This window comes from Dreissena polymorpha, chromosome 11, assembly GCF_020536995.1.
Source record: "Dreissena polymorpha isolate Duluth1 chromosome 11, UMN_Dpol_1.0, whole genome shotgun sequence".
Lineage (NCBI taxonomy): Eukaryota > Metazoa > Mollusca > Bivalvia > Myida > Dreissenidae > Dreissena > Dreissena polymorpha.
The window spans coordinates 63,240,110-63,252,189 of NC_068365.1; the positions used below are offsets into that span (position 1 = coordinate 63,240,110).

The 12,080-nt window shown below is 35.9% G+C and overlaps 1 protein-coding gene across 1 annotated transcript in view; it reads left to right on the forward strand.

The window, feature by feature from the left end:
• Positions 1-224: 224 nt before the first annotated feature.
• LOC127851714 (mitofusin-1-like) overlaps positions 225-12,080 on the forward strand; it is a 56,001-nt gene continuing 44,145 nt past the window's right edge. Inside the window, exon 1 of the mRNA XM_052385568.1 lies at positions 225-447. The gene's annotated coding sequence lies outside the window, so the exon portion shown is untranslated. The remainder of the gene's footprint in view (positions 448-12,080) is intronic.

The following is a 12,080-nucleotide window of genomic DNA, read 5'->3' on the forward strand; positions in this document are numbered from 1 at the left end:
ACGCATAAATTTGATCCTTAGATAAAGAAATAATTAATAACATTGAAACATTTTCATCAAATCCTGAAGCTTTGCAATTAGGAACACAACAATAAAAAAACATAAGTACAGAGGAATGTATACAAGTCAATGATAAACTGATATGTACAGCTCGCTGACAAAAACTCTGTTTACCTGTTTCCATTCACTGGCGTTATCTTATCGATACAGTGTATCGTGTTGTGCAGTGCTTTGAGTGCAGTGTGTCTCTGTCTTAAATGTCGACAGGCGACATGTGAGACTAACCGGTTTCATATATATTACCGGTAAACAGGAAGTGAATCGGCGCACTGAATAGAGCTAATCTTTGCAGTATTCAATTTCATTTAAATATGTAAATGCATTTGTTGAATGTGCATTGAAAAGGCTGTCTCGGATATTACACATTAAACAAGCGATTCAAAGTGGGTATGTACGATTTTGTCATATATTTATGAATTTATATAAAATGTGTTAATCACTTATTATACATACTTTTCAATATAAATTAAACTAATAGTTAAGAAGAAATTGTGTCGAAAAATACGAAATAAGCCAGATATTTAATTCTGAAATCGAACACTGTTTGTACAGTTGATTTCCTAGTATGTATATCATGCATGTACGATGTGAATCTAAATTAAGTTTTACGGATCATTTTTAGCTCATCTATTTTTTGAAAAAAAATTATGAGCTATTGTCATCACCTTGGCGTCGGCGTCGGCGTCTGCGTCGGCGTCGGCGTCGGCGTCCGGTTAAGTTTTGCGTTTAGGTCTACTTTTCTCAGAAAGTATCAATGCTATTGCATTCAAACTTGGTACACTTACTTACTATCATGAGGGGACTGGGCAGGCAAAGTTAGATAACTCTGGCGTGCATTTTGACTGAATTATGTGCCCTTTTTATACTTTGAAAATTGAAAATTTTGGTTAAGTTTTGCGTTTAGGTCCACTTTTTTCAGAAAGTATCAATGCTATTGCATTCAAACTTGGTACACTTACTTGCTATCATGAGGGGACTGGGCAGGCAAAGTTAGATAAATCTGGCGTGCATTTTGACAGAATTATGTGCCCTTTTTATACTTACAAAATTGAAAATTTTGGTTAAGTTTTGTGTTTAGGTCCATTTTATTCCTTAAGTATCAAAGCTATTGCTTTCATACTTGCAACACTTACTAACTATCATAAGGGGACTGTGCAGGCAAAGTAATGTAACTCTGACTGGCATTTTGACAGAATTATGTGCCCTTTTTATACTTAGAAAATTGAAAATTTGGTTATGTTTTGTGTTTAGGTCCACTTTATTCCTACAGTATCAAAGCTATTGCTTTCATACTTGCAACACTTATTAACTATCTTAAGGGGACTGTGCAGGCAAAGTTATGTAACTCTGACTGGCATTTAGACGGAATTATGGGCCCTTTATACTTAAAAAATTGAAAGTTTGGTTAAGTTTTGTGTTTTGGTCCACTTTACCCCTAAAGTATCATAGATATTGCTTTCATACTTGGAACACTCGCAAACTATCATAAGGGTACAGTAAAAGGACAAGTTGCATAACTCTGGATGTCATTTTTACGGAATTATGGCCCTTTTTTGACTTAGTAACTTTGAATATATGGTTAAATTTTGTGTTTCGATCCACTTTACTTCTTAAGTATCAAGGCTATTGCTTTCAAACTTCAAATACTTTCATGCTATCATGAGGTTTCTGTAACTGGCAAGTTGAATTTTACCTTGATCTTTGAATGACCTTGACTCTCAAGGTCAAATTATTAAATTTTGCTAAAATTGCCATAACTTCTTTATTTATGATTAGATTTGATTGATACTTTGACAAAACTACTCTTACCTGACATACCACAATAGACTCCACCCAAACCATCGCCCGTGCCCCCCCCCGAACCCCCCCTCTATTTTTTTTTTTAAGATCATCTCACACTATACCCCCCCCCCACCCCACCCCCTCCCCAATTTTTTTTTAAACGGTTAAAAAACAAAACTATTTATTTTGATTATTTTATGTTTGAAATACCGTCCAACCATCGTACCAAGAATCCCCCCACCCCCCCTCCCCCCACCCGAATCCCCCCACCCTAATTTTTTTTTTTTTTTAAGATCATCTCACAAATAACCACCACACCCTCACACTATACCCCCCCCCCTCCACATCACCCCCCCATTTTTTTTTGAAACGGTTAAAAAACACAAATATTTATTTTTATTATTTTATGTTTGAAATACCGTCCAACCATCGCACCCAAGAATCCCCACCCCCACCACCCCCACCCCCCCCCCGATTTTTTTTTCCTTTTTTTCGCTTTTTTGGAAGATAATGTAATAAATGTCCACACCCCCACACAATGCACCGCTCTTCACTCCACCCCTCCCTCATTTGTGATTGAAAATGAGAGTCCCTTCACCTTTAAAAAGAAAATTGATGAGCGGTCTGCACCCGCAAGGCGGTGCTCTTGTTATTTCCTGCAACGATGTCTATTCATACGACACACGAACACTTACTCCGATCTTAATTAAAAGACGAATGCTTCGGTTATTGTAGGAAAATATGTACGAAATATCTTCGTCACAATCGGCTCGGGGCGCAAATTTGTCTTTGCTGCATTATATGAATTCGTCTTAATGTATAAATTGTCTTGCCTATTTTGTTTTATTGTAACATATTTTTATAAATATATTACAATGTAACACATATCAAAATCGTGAATACACACTTTAACCCTGATAAGATAATAAAAGAATGACGGATGCCTTGACAGGTAGGCTCGATTGGTTATAAATGTACCCCGGGTAAAAAGCATGTACTTAAACGTACCCGGCAAATTTTAACTGTACCCGAGTTTTATTCCCGCCTAAGATCCGAAGTCGTAATATGCGCTACGAGATACGAAACATTCTTTTTTAACAATATCTGCCTCAAATGCTAAATTATGATTTTCGATAAAATAGAGGCCATTAAACAGAATATTGACATACATATACATGTGAACAAACATGTAATTCATTTGAAAAATTAAATAGCTGACAAAACGATCAATGTAGCATTATAATTCCCGTGTACTTTTTTGTGTTTTTTCCGTAGATAAATAGATTTATTTCAGTATATAATATACTTGTAGCATGGTACACAACATAATAAAAAAATACATATCATGAAATACAAATGCAAAATATCACAGATCAGCTGAAAGACTAGAGTTTAAAAGTAATTTGATAACAATCACTTTGGTAAAAAATACATAATTATTGCTTCTTTTTATATCATGTGTTAACATATATAATTGGTTAATCTAATATTAATAGCTATTATAGTGTACCAGGACATGTACTTACATAACCAGGATAGCACAAAAAAGGAATGGGAATTCCCTTATTTCCATTGTGGTCCTGGTGAATGATGACATGACCTAGCAAGGCACAACAACTTAAAGATGGTAAACTTAGTAAATTAACATTTGATTAACAATACACATCATTTTTATAATAATAAACATCAAAGGAGATTACAGGCTTTATTAATAAAACTACAAACTATTTAAAATATGCTTTTTTTACTGCAACCTTAAATGTCTCTAAGTTGGGGGAATCTTTTATGTCAATTGGTAAGCTGTTCCATAAAGAACACCCCTTATATGAGAAGGACTTTTTGCCAAACCATTTTACTTTCGGGATACTAAAACATGACCATTTGATAAATCTAGTATTATGGTTATGAACAGTACGGGCAAGCATAACATTCTCATTCAAGTAAGTAGGGACAGAACCTGAGTGTATTTTAAAAACATGGTTAAGAATAATCTGTTCTACTCTTTTTTCAACAGGTAACCTGCCCACCTTGTCACATAATGATAGGAAATTAGGTGAAATATTTGGGTTTTCTTTATGTAAGAAATATTGACAAGTATATCAATGGCGAGTATACATGACAGTCAAAAGATAAAATATTTAGATCTGGTGTATGTTTAACAACATAAAGGGAACGATGCTGTTGACACAAGGCTTGGGCTGTATTTGCATTATTTATTTGTATCACAATGCTGATTAGCGTGTACATACTTGAATAGTGACTTCTCCAGTCCTAGGTTGTAATTCAACCAACCAGCAATAAGCGCGCATAGAATCGACCAATCAAAAATGTAATATAAATTTTATTATTGTATGTTTATGTGTAGTTCGATAGAACGAGATGTTTGGTGTGGAAATGAAGTCAGTTAGCATTTAGATCAAGTGGTGAACAGATGGAAAAAGACACAATCATGTAGCAATCACAACGTATTTGTACAACTGAAAATATTAGTTATGTCAGACATTAAACTGGATTAGAAACTGATATATGGTGTTGTTGAATATTTTATCCCACATTATGCAGAGAAATTAACATAAATAGAGAGGGACGGACTTGTCCCATGCGTGACACGGGAAAATGGTAGTTAATGCAAATCTCGTCATCATGGCAATACGCGCATGACGAGATATCGAATGATAGGCTACACACCAGTAATTTAAGAGTAATGAACATTGTTATAACTATGTGTCGTCCATGAACTATGAACGATTACGTGACAACATGAAGAAAGTATTCTTTATTGATGTTTTTTCTTTGATCTAGTCTGAAAATAAACTTAATGGTCTTGTTCTGTGTGACCTGGAGTATGTTCTTCAGATTCTGAGAAATGCCATAATAACATATAGAACAGACATAATCAAAATGATATAAAATCAATGACATAATTAACATTTTTGCTATCTAATTATAAAAACCTTTACATTCGGTATAGGAACTTAAGTCTTAAGTATACTTTATAGTACCCGGGGTACATTTAAGTTGTTCCCGAGACGACAATGACCAATCGAGCGACAGTCAGAGCATACACAGATTTATTTGCTATGTTAGAATTTCTTATGATTGCGCGAATCGATTGTAACATCAGATATTGATCGATATGCTTCAACATACAATACAGCTCACGCAAAACCAACAAAGTCCGCGGCGTAGCCGCGGACAGATTCTTCTGTTAACGTATTTTCGCCGCGTATTTACTCGGCATGATGCCGAGGCACTCGGCGAAATTTCGCGGAGTGACGCCGCGTCTGTTTTTGCCTCGGCATCGATTCGCGGAGTAACGCCGCGTAGATGCGGCGATTCGCCGAGTATAACTTTTTACAAATATTGATTGTATACTAATCTATAACACATGTGATTGTTAACATTTCTCTATATCTGCATACATTTAATAAAATTATCAATCGGATGTCATCTGTCAAAACAATAATTGTGTATGTCGATAACTAGATCTATATTGAGTTAAAGTTTACACAGTTAAATCCCGTATATTATTTCGGAAACGAGACTTGCTTTAAACGTCTGTCATGTCGCCAAAATTGTTGCTCAATAATTTAAAGAAAATAAATGTAGTATTAGATACACATTTTACAACATGTACATGATTCTAGGCTTGTTATTCTTTAGCAAGGCAACCAAAATTCTAAAGATGGCTGCCATTGCAGCAACCATCTGCGAAAAAAGAGAGACATGTTGTTGTTGCTTTGTCTAAGTTATCTCTATAACATCAATATGAGGATAAACAGTGCACCCACATCTCAACCTGTGCTTTGCGACACACTCTTTATAAATTTGAATGGGTTGTGTGCATTTCAAACTTGCGGTATAAAAAGCTATAATATAATTTTGAAAACTAAGATTATGCAATAGCGAACAACTTCAGTGCATTCAGCGATTTGATATAATGTTTTATTTGACCGTACGATTATTAAACCTTTAGCATAACATATTTTTATAAATCTTAAACTTGTAAAAATTCCAAAGTATGTATGTTATGTTCAAATACCCGTTATAATATAAAAATGAAGCTTGCACTCTGGTATATATTGTTGGGACGCATTGGCCATAGCATGTATTACTAGTATGTATTTGTCTATTGTTGAAGATCGTGTACCTTAAACATGATGAAATGGAGGGCTTGTGCGCTTGATATTTCGTTTATGTTAATACACCCAATATTTATAAGACTCATGTCGAACGCCTCATAAGTTTAAATTGTACTTGTGAAATCTGATACGGCTTTGGAAAATCCCGGTCTGTTGCAATCGATACCCCTGCAAAGCTTGTTTTTGTATATGATAAAATAGGTTTGCAATATGTCCTTTAATTTTTGGGCTTGCTGTTTTAAGATTTTGTGAAATGGGAAGAACATGTTTGCAATGCCAATTATTTTCAATGAATAACTTAAGTCGGGCAGACATAGCTGATATCTTATTAACTACTTTTATGTATAAAACTTCCGTGTGTAACGCAAATGCTTGATATATATTTGTTATTCCAATTTTCGGAACTGGACATACCGATCGTTAAACTGATACTAGATTTGCACACTCTTAAATAAAGAAAAGAAAATTCCCCTACAAGCTGGCCATTATTTACGTTATTGATAATACACTTAAAGTTTTTAGATGTGTATTTATATTCTTTTCCTACGAGACATGGTTAACTGGGATATACACGTAATAGGATGAGTTATTTTATTAAGTGCGATCAGTTATCATTTTCTGTTTGAAACAAGCATCATAAAATCGATTAATTGTATAATAGAAACACATAACATATTTTTATTATATATATTTATGGTTTTGAATTCATGTTGCATTTTATTATGTTTGTTTTTTTAATAAAAAAAGTGTTTATCCAATGTACTGCAAATGACATTAAGTCTCGTCTTATTATCTACCATGTTGTACTTTATATAATCGTCTTTTCCATAAACTCATTATAAGTATTATGGATATGTGAATAATAAAGCACAAAAATATAGTACCACATATAAATGGGGGACTAGTGCCGCACCTTCATATATTGGCAATACACCTCATTCGTTTTCTTATTTCATTCAAAAGTGTAAGCTCCCTTTAACAGGCCTACTTTTATTCCCGCATCATATTACAAGCTTAATGTTTACAGCACACAGCGGTAACATGTTACGAAACTGCAACTAAATTGCATGTTAAAACCCTCTTAAAAATGCAATAATTTATGTCAAGGCCTCAATTTCATTGTGGAAAAGTATACCGTACTTAAGCATGGCCTACGTGCATGTTAGCGCTGAAAACATGACAGTGCGCCGTTAGTTTTCAAACAAACATTTGAATACGTATTGTATCTTTGCAATCTGATACAACGCCCGGGAATGGCGGTCTGATAAAATCAATATCCCAGCCAAGCCTGCTCTAAATTAATATATTTTGCATACCAGCAGGCTGAATATAGTTTCTTAATTGTCCATGACAACAGGAAGATAAGTATCGAATGTGTAGAATTTCCAACGACTAACCAAGAGAGTATTAACACTAAAGAACAATTAAACAGGTGCATGCCATGGTGGTCTGATGTGTCATTATGCAAGGATATTTAATACGAGTTTCTTCCGATCATATGATTTTCCTGCCATTGTAAATGTTTTGCAATATGCATTGTATTATACATCAAGCCTTTTCAGACAACTATTTGTATGATCAAGAATAAGGAACATTCATGAACAACACGCTTTACATTGTAGTTAAGATCTTTAATCCTGTTACTTGCAAACGCCTATGCGCCATAGTGTGGTTTTCAGTAGTTATGTGAATCACATTATATTATATGTTAACTTGTATAAACAGCCATTGCATTTAAGTAGGTCATGGTTGTATTGATTGCTGAATATTTGCTTGGAGAGGCTTCTTAAGTTACAGGCGCGATTATGTAAATTGATTATTTAAGTCTAAAATAGTGTTCAGGTGATCATTTTCGTCGTAATTTTAAAGCTTTTTGGTAATGCGATCATTTTAAGTGTGGCAGTTAGAGCAGGTATAAATACCAAATGTTTCAATGCATATTTTGCCAAAAATCATGATAAAGGTTTACCACTGAAAATTTCACGTATCATTGCCTTCGATACGTATATGTAAGGCAAACGTATAATGGTGTTACGATTACAACCTTTTGGTAATTCATGACACGCAAGGAATTTTGTAAGAATAATGTAATGACAGTGTTCTTATTTTCTTAACGTAATGTTCAACACATGAATTTGCGGGGTACAGAATTCGCGCTATTTCGATTGCCAATGTGCTCCTGCGAGTAACTCGCAGTCTGTTCAGGTTTAATGCTGTTTGCTGCTCATCAGTATCTAATGTTTGTAGATGAAGGCTTAAGAACTTGAATCGAGTAAGAAAGGTCTTAAATTAAATATAACTTTCCAAGGGACTACAAATGCGTGAAAATACGTATCTAAGTGGTAATAAAGGGTTAAATTGAAGCCTATTATGCTTGTTCGATGTACATGTATACACGTCAGTTCTAATGTTTAGCGGTCCACTTCTACATCTATGTTCAAATGCGGTCGTGATATTGAACATAATCAGCATCATCATCATCAGCAGCAGCAGCAGCATCGGCGGCGGTGGCGGGGCGGCGGCGGCGTCGTGGTCGTCGTCGTCATTTTCATCACCATCATCATCATCATTTGCATATGATACTTCACGTGTCTGAGATAGATGTGGTTCCATTAGCTGATATACAATAATGTTCTGTGAACAGCAGTATTTGGCATACGTACGTGTTTTTTTATGCCCCCCGAAGAGTGGCATGAAGTTTTTGAACTGTCCGTCAAGCCGTCCGTCTGTCTGTCTGTCTGTCCGTCAGTCCGTCCGTCCGTCCGAACACTTGATCATTGGTCATAACTTTTGCAATATTGACGATAGAAACTTGATATTTGGCATGCATGTGTATCTCATGGAGCTGCACATTTTGTGTGGTCAAGGTCATCCTTCAAGGTCAAAGATCAATGGCTTCAAAGCGGCGCAGAAGGGGGCATTGTGTTTCTGACGAACACCTCTCTTGTTAGTTGTTTGCTTGAGAACAATTAAGGTCAAGAGCTAGTTTTGCAAGTCGATCTGCTCTTAACTACCCTAAGAACGATAACCACCGCATCTGCTTGTGCACACTGATTAGCCTGTTTATGCTTCACCACTGGTACACTGCAGACAGTGAGTGTGTGTATGTAATCAATAGTGTTTAACAGCCTGTGCGACGACATTGGCCAGTTTGTCATTGAAATCTGTACATATTGGCTGCGTTCAGGGAAAACGGGGCCTTATGTATGTCCAATAAGTGGTGTCCTGTGCACACTGATTAGCCAGTGCAGTTCGCACAAGCTAATCACGGACGACACTTTCTGATTCTATGGTGTTTTTCGTTTAAAGACAGTCTCTGGTACTGGGTTGACAATTTATGCATATGCATTAAGCCCTGTTTTCCCAAGAAGCTGCAGTCAGTATACAATACACTAATTGTTTCAGTAATGAAGGAACTGAAACAGCGTAACGGTAGCGATACAGTGTGTTTAAATTATATTTTATTTAGAGGAATTGTCCGAACGTAGTTAATCTACATTTAATAAACATCATGATTTCGGAACTTGTAATCAGTTTCTATCCCAGATAAATTATAGTTTATAAGATTGTTCGCCGAGTGACTCAGCGTCATATCACCAACAATTTCCTCGGCATCATGCCGAGGCGTGCAGCGGCGTGTCTCGGCGAACAGACACGGCGACTCGGCGACCAGATGGTCGATGCCGAGTCGACTCCGCGAATAATCGATGTCGTCAAACTCCGCGGATCGCGGAATTTGTTGGTTTTGCGTGAGCTGTACTGTACCAAAATGGTTACATGCGCCTTTTACCTCATCGGGGGCATATGCCACCGAAAAAAAATCTACAAGCGCCTCTATCCTGGGCTTTCTGCTCCAGTTTCTCTACCTATATCACAACCACTTGATTTCGGCCTTTAGGTCATGTCGCCACGCGTTTCTAGGCCGCACACTGTATAATTTGCCTTTGAGAATCCAGTGTTTGTCCAGTTGTGTCGAAGGGGTATCTATCCATTTCGAACGGCGTCTTAAGATATCCTCATCTGCAGGGAGTTGGTCCGAAAGGTCCTGGTTGCTTATTTTGTTCGGCCATCGAATTCAAAGAAACTTTGGAAGACATAATCACCGCGATTAAAAAGTAACAAATAACAACCGGATAAGTAGTTAGCGTATCGTAGAAGTTTGGTTTAACCATTCACAGTAAATAATCACGCGATCGTAGTCCGGCTTAGTCCCATCTAATGTCTAAAAATAATAAGCAGGGATTTCAGAAAATGCCGTTCAAGCTTATAATCGCTATTCGGTTCTTAAAATGCATATAACATCTATGTTGGTGAGCCTTTGATTTTCATAAAAAGATCTGCACGTGCGACATGCTTGTAAATACAAGTACATTATTGTTCGATATAACAAAATAAACATCATAATGCGTGTATCGGGGAATAGTAAATAATACCCCCTCCCCTCGGATAGTTATGTCCTTCGGACTCGTTCGAAAGCACTCTTCTCATGTGCAATATTATTTCTGCTCCTCAACTGCCTATGAGTTTTATATTATCATAGTATGGAAATTCCTTCACAATATTCCCATGCCCATGAAAGGTTTTAACACATGCCGACAACGCAGCAAGAATGTCAGTTACATATTGAGATTTGACAGCAAAAACCATTATGTTATCACCACCAGATTGTCATTGAAATACTAAAATAGACAGCAGAAACCCTATTGATATCTCTGCCAGATGTGCAGTTAAATATTTACATATCTCAGCCGAAGCCATATAGATATCACAGCCAGAAAATCAATGTACAGTGCGCACGTAATAGATAAAGCACGTAATAACTAATGCGTGCGCACGAAAGTGTTATCGCATGCGTACGAAATAGCTTGCGCACTTCGTAACAGTCAGTCAACTGAAACATTATCTATGTAAGCATCAGGCCACCGTACGTTGTGATTACCCATTTTAATGTGTCAATGAAACCACTTGAACAATGTATAAGTTTATCTCTGCACAAACGTATGCAGACAGACCCACTGATAATGACTCCAACACACACCCTCGATGTGGAGTATTGATACATATTTAAACATGATATTATTCCTCATAAATATTTCTAAACACATAGTAATGAATATTCCGTCTTTCAACGCATTTATGTTTCTATAAAATTATATATTGTTGAAACTGTTTAGAAAAAAATGTATAATACTAACACATGCGTGGAAAGAGATTTCACTAAGACACAAAGAAACAATCTAAAATATTATTTTTTTAAGTTTGCAGTAGGCACTTACTATTTTGTCTTTGCCATATGTTTTGATAACCAACGATATCAATTCATACCGGCAACATGTTCATTAAGCTGATCCGTTCGAGGTTTGTCATCGTCAAATTGCTAGATTTTTGCCCTATTAATATTGTACGAAAGGTTGTTAAATGTAAAACGTAACATTTCTAATAAAATTGCAGATATGACAGCCTCGTATATTTCATGTTTTCGCCTCTTTGCAAGAGTCATAATCTAAATATTCGTCAGACTGGTTTAAATACAGTATTTCATTCTAGTTCCTACACTTATGCCGTTTCAAATGTCTTCTTTTTAGAGCCATTGATTGAGATATCAATTTCAAAAACGCAACCAATAAATGATATATCTCTGGTCACTGTGGGTCTTTTATCGCCTGGTCGTTGTCATAAACACTAACGGTTTGTTGATAGGTGGATTCTGTTAAGGTCTGGGGCAGTTTCTTCTTGAGTGCTTGTTCAGATACTTTGGTAGTTTTTGTTGTTGTTATTCTTTAATTATTGCTTGATTAGTTTGCAGTGAAAACTGCCTGATTTCTTTATCCGTTGCGGTTAAATAAAGTTAAAACAGCAGATTTCAATCAGTATGTTTCAAATATGTGTAAATGGCAATTGTAATACTCTTGTTCCATAATAGCCTTTCTTTGTGATTAAATTCAATGATGCTATTTAACATAACGAAAAATAAAACATTAATGTTTACTAAATAATTTAATTTCGTGTTTGTTTTGAATTTCATATGTCTGTTAACACCAAACCGATTGAACACTCAGTCATTATTTAAAACGCATTTCCCGTAAGTAGTTGGTG